General features: G+C 55.1%; 1 protein-coding gene across 3 annotated transcripts in view; it reads right to left on the bottom strand.

The window, feature by feature from the left end:
* TMEM51 (transmembrane protein 51) overlaps window positions 1-3,527 on the bottom strand; it is a 48,869-nt gene extending 45,342 nt beyond the window's left edge. The window contains exon 1 of one of the 3 annotated variants that reach the window (XM_054691213.1): window positions 3,507-3,527. The gene's annotated coding sequence lies outside the window, so the exon portion shown is untranslated. Of the gene's footprint in view, window positions 1-2,981; window positions 3,015-3,506 lie in introns of those variants that run through there. The other 2 variants (XM_037499277.2, XM_054691212.1) reach the window with 2 other exon arrangements.
* Window positions 3,528-13,571: the final 10,044 nt, after the last annotated feature.

Below are 13,571 nucleotides of genomic sequence, written 5' to 3'. Positions count from 1 at the left end.
GCTCACCTTGGGGCGAACCTCTTTTCTCCAAGTTTGTCAAATAAGAGTGGTTCCCTCCACTTGAGATAACGAGGGTTCTCCTGAGGCAAATAAAGCCAAACATGGCTCAGCCCCAATCACGGGAGGCCTCTGACACGGAGAAGGGCATTCACAGCTGTCAACGGCAGGAAGGCCTCTTCCCAGCTCCGAGCAGACACAACAAAAGCGAAAGCAAAAGCCAGCAGCCAAAGGAGACCCTTCACCATATCTCCATGTCAGAAGACAGCTGAGCTTCTGGAACTTTCCTGGCACTTAGGGAGAAAACTTCTCAGTCCCTTGAATTCCACTATAGTCTGGAACTGGGGGAGAAGAAATATCCAGAGCCCAAGCTCCTCTCACCCCAGGCTCTTGCAGCCCAAGTCCTGAGAGTTTGACTGCCAGGTCCAGAGAGGGAGGAGGAGAGTTACCCTGACCTAATAAAACAGAAGCCCCCAAAGGGTCAGGCTGCCCAGAACAAAGGTCAACAGGAGATGGGCTGCTGGCTGTGATGGCAGCTGCACACAGAGGACTGCTAGGCCTCGTGATTTCTGGAGCCAGAGAGTCCGAAAGCCAGAGCTGGGCCACTTGGACCCACCAAGGCCCTAGACCACTCCTCTCTGGTGGGTGAGTGGGTAGCTTGAGCCTCACACTGAATCCAGCCTCACCCTTGACTGCGGCCACATGTTGAGACCTCATGTGAATCTGTGCCGCCAATATGGGGCTCCAACCCAGCCCCCTTTCTATACCCCCACCAAGCCACAGGCCAGTCTCCCCACTCCTAGCAGCCTTCCCCAAACTGTCCAACTTCCATTCCAGATTTATCTTCCCAATGTAACAACAGGATCAGATGACTTCCCGGCTTACGGAACTAGAATGGCATCTGTCTTTCTTGCTCAGTGATCCATGCCGAGCACCTAGCACAGCACCAGAAGGCGCCTGCTCTGCTTGTGTTGAATAGTTCATCAACCTGATAAAGTCCCACCTGCAATGCCCTGGTCCCCACCCATCCAGTCTAGCTCTGCCCCAAACCCGCCCTCCACTACCTGAGCACCTCCTCCTAGCCCAGCACATCCTCTGCACCTTCACGATTCAGTGCCTTTCCCTGCGCTGTTCCATCTGCCCAGACTCCCTTCCCCCCACCCCCCTCTCTGCAAGGGCCTCCCATTCACAGTTGGAAACTCTACCTTTCTTTTCTTTCTCTTTTTTCAAAGATTTATTTATTTATGCATACAAGAACTGGGGTGCAGGCCAGAGGTGTGGGGTGAGGGGATTCACCAGAGACAGAGTGGGGAACAGAACAGGCAGACTGACGAAATACACTGCTGAGGGGAGCAGCGGGGAGTCAGGAGAGGTCTGCTGCGCCGTGTGGGTAGCTCCCTGGCTGGGGATCCAACTCGTGCTACAGAGGCTGCAGACAGCTTCATAGGTTGCGTCTTAACCCCTTGCGCCACCAGGGAGGCCCCATCTACCTTTCTTTTCTTACCAGTTCTTTCCAATCCTGCATTCTCCCCTAAGCCTGCAGCAGCTCTTATTACTGAGGACCCGCTCCCGCTAGGCCCTAGGAGGTGATCATTCTGATTTCACAGATGAAGGAACCAAGGTCCAGCGGGCGAGACACACCAGCCACAGGGGCCGCGAGGCCAGCCAGTGGTGGGGCCTGATCATAACACCTCTCGGTGACTCGGGACATTCCCCACCTCTGCCTCTCCCCTGGCTGGGGGCTCCCCAGCCCTGGGTCCCTGTACCCCTGGGGTAGGCAGGCCCTCCCTAGTACCAGCTGAGGGTCCCCCTCGTGCGGGGAGGCTAGCTCCCCCATTTTACAGCGGAGAAACCTGAGGACCACTCCACGTTGCTCACGCCCAGCCCTCACCTTCTGCTCCTGACCGGAAACACACACACAAGCACCATCTACCAGCACATTCCTCCCCAGGCTCCGTGCCCAGGCACCAGCCGGCGCCGACAGCTCAGGCAACCACAGCACAGGAGGCCCCGGCACCCTCTCCTGCCCTTTCTCCCGGTCGGGCAGCACCTCTAGCGAGCTGTGGGCGGGCGGTGTTTGGAGGAGCGGGCTCCCTCCCAGCGCCATGTGGCCCAGTCGGCCAAGCCGGGTCGAGAACCGAGCGACAGGTGCCCAGCAGGGGACGCGGCCAGCGCCCGGAGCCGCCCCCCCTGCCCAGAGCCACAGTCAGCACCTGCCCCGGAGCGCACTTTCTCTCCGCGCCCTCGGGGCCCACGCGGCTCCGCGGCGCCCGGACCCCCCGCGCGGCCCCCCAGCCTCTGCGCGCCGCCCGGGTGCCCGGCGGTTCAGGGGGGCCGGGCGGGGCTGGGGAGCCGTCGGGACGCCCCGTCTTCCCGCGCCCCGCCGGGGGAGGGAGGAGCAGGCTCGCGGGGCCACACGCGTCGGGGCGCGGACCCGGTCTGGTCTGGATTTCTAGGGTCCCCTCGCCCCGGGAGGCTGGCGCCCCCATTATACAACGCAGAGACCTGAGGACCCCCCCACGCTGCTCGCGCCCAAGCCTCACCTTTGTGCTTCTGAGCCGAAGCGCACACCCAGCGCACCGGCGCGTTCCCGGAGAGTCTCGGGGGCCAGGCAGGAGTGGGGACTGCGGGGGCGGGGGGGCCCTGCGGGCGGCGCCAGGACGGTTTCGGGGACCTGGGTGGGGGGCTGTGTCCTCAGCACCGGGGGAGAGTCCTCTCGGCGAGGGCTGGAAACCCGCCGGCGCGGCGCCCGCCCTGGCCCGAGGCCCGCCCGCCCCCCGGGCCGGGGACCCCGCGCGCGGCCCGGAGGCGAGGGGCAGAGCCCCCGAGGCAGGCCCGGCGGGCGCTCACGGACGCGCGGGCGAACAGACCGGACGGTTCTCGAGCCCCCCCCACCCCACCCCGCGGGGCATCAGCGGCCCCCGGCCGGCGCCGCGGGGCAGGGGCGCGAGGCGCGGGGCGCGGGGCGCGGGGCGCGGACTCACCGGGGCGCGGCGGGCGCTGGGGCTCGGCGGGGCGCCTGGGGCTGCGGGTCTGGAGACCCCGGCCCCCCTCGCGGGGTTCCTCCTCCCGGGCTGGGGTCCCGGGCCGGGGCTCTGGGGAGCTGGACGGAGGAGGCGCGGCTGGGGGGGCGCCGCCCGCTCCCCGACCCGGCTGGGGACGCAGCAGCGCGGCCGGGAGCGCCGGCTCGCGGGAGGAGGCGCGGCTGGAGCGGAGGGCGGCGCCCCGGCGAGCTCCCTCGGGCCCGGGAGGCGCCGCCCCCCGGCCGCCCCCCCCCGCCCCGCCCCGCCCCGCCCCCAGCGCGCAGGGTGGGCGCCCGCTCCTGCCCGGCCAGGGGCGCCGGGCGGGGTCGCTGACGCGGGGGTGCGGGTGGGGGGCAGAGTCTCGAGGACCCTCCCCCTGGGAACGCGGAACTGAACTTGAATTGGGGGTGCCGAGACACAGACCCCCCCTTCCAGACCCAGCGCCGGCCGAGGTCGAGCTCTGGGGACCCCCCGCCGCGCCTTTACCTGGCCTGGCGGTCACCTGGCCGCCCGCTGCGCCTGCTGCTCCTTCCCGCGGCCGGTACCCCAGGGGGCCTCGGCCTCCCTCTCCCGCCGCGGGGGGCGCGGGGCTCTGGGTCCTGCCTGTGCCGCCCGGGCCGGTGCCCTGCGAGGTGACTGATGGGCGGAGGTCGGAAAGGAGGAAGCGAGTTTTTAAAAAGCGTGTGAGCTCATGCCTTCGCCGGCTCCCCACCTATTCCAGGTCCCCTGGGTGCCCTCCGGTAGCATGACTGGGACTGAGCCCATTCTGGTTGCCTGTACCCCTAGTAGAGGATTCGGGGGACCCCTTCCTGGGGTTGCGAGAACTTTCCCATTAAAGCACCCGTTGCTGTCCTTGGCACCAGATGGCAGGCGGTGGCCCTAGTCTGCCCAGGCTGCTGTCCCAAGGACTGGCTCTGGGGAGGGTGAGCCTTGCTTCTCCCGGCCTTGCTTACCTGCCAGCAAGCCTCTGGCCCTACCTGGAGGGTGGCCCTACCTGGAGGGTAGCCCGGAACCTGGCTGCTCTCACCCAGCTAGGATAGGCTGGTCTCAGGCGGAGCCCCTAACACAGGCAATCTAAACACAGAAGGAAGTCACCCGCCTCTGGATTTGTTTTGTTTTAATTCCAAGAGAGGTCAGGCCCGGGTGCCCTTCTCATCTGAGTGTCCAGCCCTTTGAAGTTCAAACTCTGAGGAAAGCCAAACGGCAGCTGGCCGGGGTTCAGGGAAATGAGCTGAGGACAGAAGGCGCCTCCTACCGGGAACCTGCCCCCAGGACGGAAATTAGACACCCTGGTGGTGGCTGCAGTCAAGCTCACTTCCAAACTGTAGAATCTGTGGGTACACATGGTCCCCACGTGTGTCCCTACAGATTTGGCACCAGTGGGTATCATTTTAATTGTTGCTTTTTTAACTTGCACAGTGACAGTTCATTAGGAGGCTGGTGTCCTCACATCCCTACCATAGGCCTTACCTGTCCATCCCCTTTAACCTCACAACAACCCTGGAGAAGGTTATTGGTGACGCCACCCTACAGAAGAGCCAGCTGAGCCTTAAAGAAGCGAGGTCATGTGCCCAAGATCACACAGCTGGGGAGTATGTGGAGCAGATTCAAGTGGGTGAGCGCCAGAGCCTGTGTCTCCCTGCTGCAGAAGAATTCCTGGTCAGCCTGCATATTCTTTCCACCTGATCAGTTTCCCCTGCTTCTCTGTCTGCTCTTCAGGAGGATGTCACCTTTGTCCCACTCTCTGCAGGGTGTAATTCTTTCCAAGTCTGCTCTCCTGTGTACAGGGACCCCTGAGCCCCCCCGGGCTTTGCCTGGCCCCCTGTAGGTGCTTATTAAATCTTGGCTGGGTGAATGAAAGCCCCAAATAACATCATTTTAGCAAAGGGGAGAAGCCCTCTGTGCAGGCAGATACCTATAATAACAAGCTTCCATTTGCAAATGGTGAGTTCCATGGCAAAACTTAGGGAGTTTGTTTGGGAAGTTTCCAGGCTCCAAACAAATGATGGGAAACAGTCACGTAACTCTCTGATAAGACCAGGAATCTGGTTTTCATTTCAGTCTGCAAGGCTGACTTGCAGAGGTCTGTCTGGGATCATCATTTCAGATTGCAGCTCCAGCACCTGAGGCAAAGGGCCTCAGTACTTTTCCATGCCAGGATCTGCCCCACTCTGCTGCAAACCCAACTGGGCAGGTCTTCTCTTATCTCCCAGCTCATCTTCAGCGTGTTCCTATTAGGCAGGCTCACCCTGGTTAATTTGGGGAGAGGCTGGAGAAAGTCTCAGCCAAAGCAGAGCCGCAGGCAAAGCTGAGCAGCTGGCAAGGGAAGTGTGTTTCTCCTTCTAGTGCCCACTCCTTCTGCTTGATCAGTTTCTCTGAACCTGCCCACCTCTCCAGGTCCCATTGAGGAGCCTGACTTAATTAAACTGCCAACTTGCCCCACTAGGCTGACAAGGACTTGAGATGTGTACTTGAGGAAAGAGCCAAAGAAATAAATCCCAAATGGTGGAATTTCTGTGACCTGTTAGCAGGAAGGAAGATGAGTTACCACTTAATTGAGCCACTTGTTTCACAAACTTTGCATCTGTTGTGTTATTCGATTTTTTAAAAAGATTTATTTATTTATGCATACAAGAACTGGGGTGTAGGCCAGAGGTGCAGGGGGTGCTCCCCACCAGAGTGGGGAGCAGAACAGGCAGACTGACTGACATGCACTACTGAGGGGAGCAGCGGGCAAGACAGGAGAGGTCTGCTCTGCCATGTGGGTCAGCTCCCTGGCTGGGGATGGAACTCATGCTGCAGTGGCTGGCGATAGTTTGATAGCACTGTGTCTTTAACCCCTGCCCCACCAGGGAGGCCTTTATTCGATTTAGAAGAATAATAGAATAATAAAACCTTCTATTATTCTGATTTCTCAGGTGAGACTAACTAAAACTCAGAGCAGTTAGGGACCTGGATCTGCTGGCCAATGGTGGAGCCAGGAGCTGGATGGAGGTGTACTCTTGTTTGTACCCCTATGCTAGGAACGCAGGTGGTACCAGAGTAATGGCTGCCCATTGTTCATGTCCTGGTCCCCAGAATTGTGAATATATCCCCTTACATGGCAAAAGGGACTTTGCCGATGTGATTAAGGGTCTTGAGATGGGGTAATTATCCTGATGGAACCAATGTAGTCATGGGGTTCTTATAAGAGAGAGGCAGGGGGATGAGGCTCAGGGAAGGAGAAGGGACCAGGGAAGCGGAGGTCAGCGTGATGGGGTTGCTAAAGGGACCCATCATCAGCCAAGGAAGATGGGCAGCTTCTAAAAGCTGAAAAAAGATCAGGAATGGGTTCTCCCCTCACCTTCCAGAGGGAGCACAGTTCCGCTGACACCTTAATTTTAGCTCAGGAACCACCAGTATTGTCCGCCAGGAGTATTGTCTGCCCTGTGTCCCCCCTTTCTTGCTGTAGGCTTCCCCCAACTGCCTCTCTTTTTCCTTGCTAGTTCTGAGTGGCTGAGCCCCTCTTCCCTTGCACTCTTTTTGAGGGCTCACTTCTAAACCCTTGAGGAGCTGAGTGATGGCTTCCCTGTGTGACTCTTGCAAAACTCAGCAGTAAATCACAGACGCCTGTGTGCGTGTAACCTGGCCCGGTCCAGAGTGTTCACATTAGTCAGCAGGAAAGGATGCGTCTTGTATGCAGGTATGTCCTGCAACAGACGGACCCAGCCTCTCCGAAGGCTGAATCAGCCCTATGTGGCCGAGACGTCACGCTCCTATAGTATAAAGCGAAGCTGGGGAGTTGGGCCATTAGTCTAAATGAAACCGTCTTCATCCCATTTCCTGAAAACTTTTAATTTAAGAAGAACACGTCTCTCTCTGAGTGCCCAGAGTGAAGCCCAGGAGGACATGGTGGCCTTAGGGGGCAGGTTCTTGAGACCGTTGAACACCGACAACAAGCTGTTCACCTCCTTATCACCCTGTATTCCTTGTGCCTGTCCTGCAGAACCTTCCTCTGGATCCAATCAGTGTGATTCATCCAGCCACTTCCTAAGTGCTGTCTTGCTGGCAAGCGCTTCCCTCTAGCCCATTCTCCGTGCTCCTTGACAAGGTCACACAAGACTTTGCAATCGGGTGGGGCCTTCTGATTTGCTCAGCATCCTTACTCATCACTCCCTCATCCATGCTGTCACTCTCTCTTCCTGTGCACCCCCTTTCTGGCATTGGTGCAAACTTTCCAGAGGCTCCCGGAAAACTTCCTGGGCATCTCCCTTCCCAAAACTAGATCAAAAGTCCGCTCCCAAATCCATCACAGCCCAGGGTCCTGGAAAGTGGTGTAGACTCTTAGGTGCCACCCCAAGTCACTTGGGGTCAGCATAAACACCTGAGCCAAGTGGAGGCTCGGCCAGCAGTAGGAAGAGATCAAAGGCTGTTAGTAGTCTCCAGCAGGCACCCTCAAATCCAGGGAGGTGCTATGTTGGGTTCACCCATTGAGCCAGGAAATCCTGGCTCAGAGAGAGCAGCAGAGAGCTGCCTACACTCCAATTCTTTGTGCTGAGCATGATCCCTGTTTTTCCAACTGTTTTTCCACTTTTCTTGCTTAAACTAGTCTGATGAATTTCTGTTTCTTGCAACAAAAGCATCCTAAGAAACGCTTTGAAATTTTTGTCCTCATTGGAGAAACAGTGTGAGACTCAAGAGCCATTTTCTCTGACCCAGAGAAGGTGAAGAGTCCTGGGCTGGGGGTCCAGGTACGGCAGGGAGTGTGGAAGGGTTATGACAATGAGGGCCTTGGAGAGGTGGCGGTGGCAAAGCAGTGGTCTAGGGCTGGTTTCATGAGTGAGCATTGGTTGGGGGTGAGCCCAGGAGAATGTCTGCCCCTCTCCAGCCCCACACAGGAGTGGGCAGGATGCCCACATGGAGTGGCTGGCAGAAGGGTAGACCGCCATGCAGAGGTCTGCTGGGCTCCGCTGATGTCTACTGTGAGCCCAAGAAGTGGCCAAAGCAGCTGAAAGAAGAAAGAGAGAGAAGGCAGTTTCGGGGCTTCCAAAAGGAGACTTCCAGGAGACGGGTTTCTGGGAGGCCTAGGAGGGCATGTCTGACATCTAGAAGACAGAAACGGAGCCATCTCAGCTGATGCCCGGGAAGATCAGGCTACAGCCGCAGCTGGCCTGGTCTTGGTACTTTCTGAGCTGCCCTCTCCAAGCAAGAAATGTAGACAATTACAATTCTCTTCCAACCAGTAGAATGGGGACTTGAAATAGAAACTAAGTCTAGTTTTGGAAACTGAAGTTATGTTTCTTGCACATGTCACTGTCTGGACGGAAGGTCGTACCCACTTCCCTGCTGTTCCTCAAAAGGCCTCAAAAGGCAGTTCTCTTCTTCTGCATATTTCTGCAGGAGGGAAGTTGGTGAACGAGGGTCTTCTGGAAAGATCGATAAGGATTGATGAGGACGCATGGAGTAGAGGTGTGATATACCTGTACTTTCTGTAGCCTCTTTCCGGTAACTCACCAGTCTTTGTCTTCTGCCATCAAGTCGTCCCTGCACCTTCAGCTCCTGCAGAATAGTCGCCCGGGGCTGGTAGGGTGGTGCATCTTTGTACTCACCGCCTAATGGCCCTCTGTCAGCCCCAAGCAGCTCTCTACCTGCTCCACCCTTACCTGTCACGAAATGTGTCTACTTGGGTGGAAGTTCAGTAGGACACTGTGCTGTCTGGGGAGCTCTTGTCTTTGTCTGTGACTCTGGCTCTTTGACCAGAGGCTTGCAAGCTCAGCTCTGTGGATATTTGGGACAGGTCATTTTTTAAAAGATTTATTTATTTATGCATATAAGAACTGGGGTACAGGCCAGAGGTGTGGGGAGGGGGGTGAGAGGAGTCACTAGAGACAGAGTGGCGAGCAGAACAGGCAGGATGACTGAAATACACTGCTGAGGGGAGCAGCAGGCGAGACAGGAGAGGTCTGCTGCGCCATGTGGGTTGCTCCCTGGCCAGCCGGGGATCTAACTCCTGCTGCAGAGGCTGCAGATAGCTTCATAGTGCTGTGCTTAACCCCAGGGAGGCCCGGGACAGGTCATTCTTGTTGGAGGACTGTCCTGTGCACTGTAGGATGTTAACCAGCACCCTGGATTCCACCCTCGAAGTGCCAGTAGCACCCCCCTCTCGCTGTGACAACCAAAAATGACTCCAGACATTGTCAAATGCCCCTGGGGGTGGAGGGAAGTTAACTGCAATGGAGAACCACTGCTTGAGACAGGATGCACATGCTCCTCAGCTGGTGCTTTTTGCTCTGAAGGTGACACCAGTGAGGACAGACAGCAGAATACTATCAGAAAAGCAGGGCCCTGGAGGTCAGAAGACCTGGGTTCAAGTCCTGCTTCGGCCATCCCCAACCTGTGTGACCATGAGCAAGTCAAATAGCTTCCCTGAGCCTCAGTTTACCCAGATGTGCACTGGGGATAATACATAAAGGACAGGACATTAAGTTTTGTTCACTGCTACAACCGGATACCTGGATGTGTACATGGCAGGTAGTCAGTGCTGATTGGATCTTGTTTGGATCTCGGTAAATCCCGGGTGCTCACCATGAGTTCACATGTGATGAAACTGCACAGAACTACACGCACACACAGAGACTCAAATGAATACACATGAGCTTTAAACTCAGAGTCAGCTCTCCGGATAGCATCAATGTCAATGTCCTGGCTGTGACCATGGACGAGGGTGACACAAGATGGTAGCCCTGTGGGCAGGCTGGGTGAAGTTTGCACAAGACCTCCCTGTCAAAAATTTGTTTTTTGCAATTTCACGTGAATCTGTCATTATTTCAAAATAAAGATTTTAACCCAAATAATACATAACCCAAATAAATATATACAGAGGGGCATAAGGAAAAAAAGAATTCCCAAAACAGGTGCAGCATAAAAAGAGTTAAATTCCCCACTTCCCCAGCAGAGGTAAGAGAATCAGATTGCAAACTCAGGCTGGCAGGAAACATAACTATTTTTCCATGACTCAGGCTAACATATCTTACCAGCCCCTATTCTGCTAGGTGGCGTTAACACTCCCCTCCCACCTCTGTTGAGATTGCATCTGAATTCTGAGTGTCTTATGAAGTGCCGCCCCCCACAATACACCTGGACACACACACCTGGAAGGTATCTGGGGCAGATGTCACCCAGGCTGACTGCTGGTCACTGCAAGTTCATGCTCAGTGGTCCCTCACCCCAACTCCCACAGTGTGGTGGGTCCCAAAACAATAAGGCACTACTGCATCTGGTTCACATGCAGTCCACAAATATATTTTACTTTGTCCATTATAGTTAAAAAATATTGGTTGCCAATTTGAAATGGTCATTTTAACAAAAGAGTCTAAATATCTGAAGAAGGTTGCTCTGGGCGCACAGCCCACTAGGGCAGCAATCCTGTGGGTACAGGCACTGTATATACCAGGCGGTGCACATACCAGGCACTGTGTAGTAACTGCACCTTTAGTGGTTTTGTTCTTGTGTGTTTGCCACAGTCCCTACCACTCCCTATTACCCATCAACCTAGATTCACCTTTTTACAAAACCTGCCTGGCCCTGGGACACTTGAGTTGGTAACCCTTACTCTTTCTCATTTCGGAGCTGATTTTGAGTATTGGGGTGTTGTTTTTCTCCTCCTGCTCCTTGCTAGGGTGCAGAGAAACTCGATGGAGCTGTCCCAGACCCACTGACCCAGATATATCAAATGGTCAATGAGTGTAGGTCGTGGGCGTCCCCTGGTGGCGCAGCTGTTGAGCGCTGGGCTGTGAAGCTGCCCGCAGCCTCTGCAGCGCCAGTTTGATCCCAGGCCGCTGGGCGAGGGTCCCACATGGCGCACAGACCTCTCCTGCCGTGCCCGCTGCTCCCCTCAGCAGCGTACTTAGTCAGTCTGCCTGTTCTGCTCCCTGCTCTGGTTCTGGTGAATCCTCTCACCCTCCTGCGCTTCTGACTGTACCCAGTGCTTGTATAAATAAATCTTTTTTTAAAAAAAATGAGTGTAGGTCTTGCTGCCTTCCCTGGCTCCACATGGGAAAGGGCATGGTGGGATGCAGCCCAGGACACTTGTTCTTCATTTCCTCTGCTCCCTTTCAGACTTTCCCTCCATCTCCTGATCTGGGAAACCCCTATTTGGTCTCAAGGGACAGGAAGCCTCACTAGCCCAGCATCAGAGTCTATTCCGATGTCTGTATTCATCAGTCCTTTCTGTCTCCCTGGAATCTAGACTTGCAATATCCAAGAGCCAGGTCTCTGATTCTTTTTCTGCTGTGTCATCCCCTTCCTGGAGGTCTATGATACCAGTTGTCTGAATTTTAGGGGTGGAGAGGATCTTGAATCAATTTTTAAAAACTGGGGATGAAAAACACAGCAGTTAATTCAAAATGTCACTCCTCATCATCTTTCTACATGCCAGGCGCTGTGCTGAGCAATTCACATGCATTATCTCATTTCAAGCCAAAATTGGAAATGGGAGAGATGAAATTCAGAGAGATGAAGTGTTAACCCGAAGTCAACAGCTGGTGAGAGGTGAGAACTAGGACTGCAACCCCAAGTCCATCCTTTCAAGCACTCGCTTCCCGCAAAGGCTGGGCTTTATTTCAGGGCCACTTTTTCTGCTTCCTGGGTTCCCAGGTCCCTGCCCTCTGCACAGAGCAAGGACCAATCAGAAACCTGATCTAGTGAAGGTGAAAGGCCATTGGTTGAACTTTTCCTAGGGCCTACCTGTTGTCTACCTGGTGGGCAGGATGACTGTACCTGACAGGAAGTGGATTATTGATAATGTGAAGTATGTTGACCCTCAGCAGCCACTTCAACTGCAGCTTGAGCATCAAGATGGCCAGGAGAGATGACTCCCTGGAGAAGAGCAGGGATAAAAATGGAAGGTCGAGCAGAGAGGTTGAGTCAGAGCCCTGGTAAATCCAGTTACAGGCAAGAGTAAGAGACGCTGGCCGCTGTCAGTGTCTAAATCAGTCGCTGTCTGCCTTGCGAGCGGGACAGAGCCATTTCTAAAAATCAAATTATAATGCAGAGTCTAGAGGGGTGTCTGGGTTCCCTGCGAGCACCACCCTGGGGTCCCTTGGGAGTCTCATGTCAAAGGGTGGGCCTTGCGATCCATGAGCATGAAGGGGCCCTTTATCATCACTTGGGGGAGTCACCCCAAACACCATCTCTCCAGCCAGTCCCCTGCCCATCCAGGGCTCTGCCCTGAGGCTTTCTGCAGCCAGTCTTCTGGGAACAATGAGGGATTGCAGATAAACCCCCTCAAGCGCCCCATACAGGCCCACCCCATGCCCTGGGCTTTCTCCAGGTGTGGCATCTTAGCCTGGAAGTCACCACGGTGCTAACTGCTCTTCAGTTTGGCCAGAAAAGGGGAAGGATTTTAGTGATTTGTTAACTCAATATAATTCAAAGTTTAGAAATTTGTATTGAGATTGTGATATTTTCCTGTTAGAAACAACCGTTTCTCACCTTACAGTGCCCTCTGTCCCATCAGGCCTCTGTCGCTGCCAGGCACTTATATTTAGAATCATATGTCTACAAGGTCATCTAGCTTGGGGCTCAGAAAAATGGCCCTGCTGATGGGCTTCCTGGGTTCAAATCCTGGCTCTGCAACTACTGATGCCAGCATCTTAGGCGAGCCACTTAACCACTGCAGCCTCGGCTTCCTCGCCTGTGAAAAGGATTAGTAATAGTCCTGACCCGGTGACATGAGTGAAATGCTGCAAGCAGGGTCTGACTCAAGAAAAGTCACCCTGTAAAGCAGACCAGGTGGTAGAGAAAATCTCTCCCTGTGAATGTAACTGTTCTGGGCCCACTCAGAGGCCTTGGGGTGAGGAGGGTAAGAAGGGGGTGCGGCACAAGCGGTCTGGAGCCAGAAGCAGCTGTGCCTCTGTCCTTCTCGATTTTAGGGATCCAGCTGCAGAAGGAGGAAGCCTCGGTCAGATGTGCTGAGACAGTGACCTTGTGGGCAGTCAGGGAGGAGGAAATCCCCCGAGGATGAACAGCGTGGGGGGCTCCCTGAGCTGGAACTTGCTTCAGGCTCCAGGCTTTTTACTGCTTTTTATGAGGCATCATTTATACTCAGTGAGGTGTGACACACTGAAGTGGACACTCAGTTCTTAACCCCTGAGTGTTTACGTGAGTATGTGGTCGTGTGGCCACCACCCAGATCCAAATCCAGAGCAGTCCCAGGGCCAGTGAATGAAGGTTTCCTACACTCTTTTCCAGTTAAGATTCCCAAAACAGCTCAGTTTGAATATTCATAGCCATTAATTAGTTTTTGCCTATTTTTGAAGTTCAAATAAACAGAACACGGTATGGATTCTTCTGTGTCTGGCTTCTGCCATTTAACATTGTGTCTGGGAGATTCCTGCAGGTATTTTGCCCATTATGCTTCCCGCTTCTTCTTCACCACTGTATAGTATTCCATGATATGAATAGAGTCAAGCATTGACGCTCTGGTCAATAACAGACTCCATATATGACGGTAGTCCCGGTAGACTCTACCATATAGCCTAGGTCTGTGGCTGGTTGGACCAAATAGGTTTG

This window comes from Talpa occidentalis, unplaced genomic scaffold (assembly GCF_014898055.3).
Source record: "Talpa occidentalis isolate TD23 unplaced genomic scaffold, MPIMG_talOcc4v2.1 talOcc4.9, whole genome shotgun sequence".
In the NCBI taxonomy this organism is placed as follows: domain Eukaryota; kingdom Metazoa; phylum Chordata; class Mammalia; order Eulipotyphla; family Talpidae; genus Talpa; species Talpa occidentalis.
The sequence above is the reverse complement of the archived record's forward strand: the minus strand, read 5'-3'. Positions and strand labels throughout refer to the sequence as shown.